Source organism: Syngnathus scovelli, unplaced genomic scaffold, assembly GCF_024217435.2.
Source record: "Syngnathus scovelli strain Florida unplaced genomic scaffold, RoL_Ssco_1.2 HiC_scaffold_74, whole genome shotgun sequence".
NCBI classification, from domain to species: domain Eukaryota; kingdom Metazoa; phylum Chordata; class Actinopteri; order Syngnathiformes; family Syngnathidae; genus Syngnathus; species Syngnathus scovelli.
The window spans coordinates 8257-10000 of NW_026061657.1; positions in this window are offsets into that span (position 1 = coordinate 8257).

A 1744-nucleotide genomic window follows, 5' to 3' on the forward strand; every position below is an offset into this window, starting at 1 on the left:
GGATGCGGTCCATCCAAGGCAGACGGAGGTACCGGCCGCCTCGGTAAACAATGCCCGGGCAAAAATCTGCGAACGGCCCGTCAAGGGTTCTGTCTCATCCAAGAAAGGGGTACCGGCCGCCTCAGAGGCCGGAGCGAAGGGGGCGAAAGGCTGTCGATGGGGAAGGATCGGGGCCACGGCTAATCTAGCGATGCCCGCGTCGGGCGGTCACTCCGACGAATGAGCGGGGCCGAATCCGGCGCGAGGCGGCCTTCAGGCACGTGGTTCGAGACGACCTCACCCGGCTCTAGCCCGGAGGATCGGAGGCAACGGCCGTCTCCTTAAGCTAAGGCCGGACGAAAATCTGCGGATGCGGTCCATCCAAGGCAGACGGAGGTACCGGCCGCCTCGGTAAACAATGCCCGGGCAAAAATCTGCGAACGGCCCGTCAAGGGTTCTGTCTCATCCAAGAAAGGGGTACCGGCCGCCTCAGAGGCCGGAGCGAAGGGGGCGAAAGGCTGTCGATGGGGAAGGATCGGGGCCACGGCTAATCTAGCGATGCCCGCGTCGGGCGGTCACTCCGACGAATGAGCGGGGCCGAATCCGGCGCGAGGCGGCCTTCAGGCACGTGGTTCGAGACGACCTCACCCGGCTCTAGCCCGGAGGATCGGAGGCAACGGCCGTCTCCTTAAGCTAAGGCCGGACGAAAATCTGCGGATGCGGTCCATCCAAGGCAGACGGAGGTACCGGCCGCCTCGGTAAACAATGCCCGGGCAAAAATCTGCGAACGGCCCGTCAAGGGTTCTGTCTCATCCAAGAAAGGGGTACCGGCCGCCTCAGAGGCCGGAGCGAAGGGGGCGAAAGGCTGTCGATGGGGAAGGATCGGGGCCACGGCTAATCTAGCGATGCCCGCGTCGGGCGGTCACTCCGACGAATGAGCGGGGCCGAATCCGGCGCGAGGCGGCCTTCAGGCACGTGGTTCGAGACGACCTCACCCGGCTCTAGCCCGGAGCGAAAAACACTCTTATAACCTGACCGACATGCGCCCATGACCCGCCTTGGTAGGGCCCCCACCGGCCCCGGCTACCGCCGGCGTTGGGTGGACGGTTCCTCCCCACTTGCGGGTCGCACTCCAGCGCTACGGCCGCCGCGCGAGCGCGCGCCCCGCGCCGCCCGCGCAGGCCTAGCGCGAACCGTACGGCAGCGAAACCGAGACGCCCCGGCTCAACCTCACCCAGAGGCCATCCACGGAGGCCGAGCGCGCGATCCGACTTGCGGCACGCCACGTGGGCGTCCGCCGGCCGCGCCGGTCGACCGCGAAACCGATTTCTCAAAGACCAAGCCCGAGTCCCAACCTCCGCACATATCCGCACACGCCTTCCCGACCACCGCGAAGCGGGAGGCGTCTATCGTGGCCGCCGGGGCGTATGACCCCTCCGCGTGAGGCGTGCGGGCTCGGGGGGGCCGCAACGACCGAGTCTGACTCGGACGGGGCGCAGCTTCCCTCCCGGTCGCAGCATCAGCGCCGAACGCGCGACGTCACCAGCCCCCCGGAACGGTTCGTCGGGAGCGCGGCAATGGCCCACATCTCACCTCGCCAGCCGGCCGCAGCGGGCCGCGCCGAACCGAGTCTGACTCGGGGTGCGCACAGTCCCGTCTGGGTCACGGAGGCGACGAGCTGTGACCGCCACCGTCGCCCCTTCGTCCTTCCGGATCCCCCCAGCGCCGGCAAAACTCCGCATCCTGGCCGCATCGCGTGACCGGG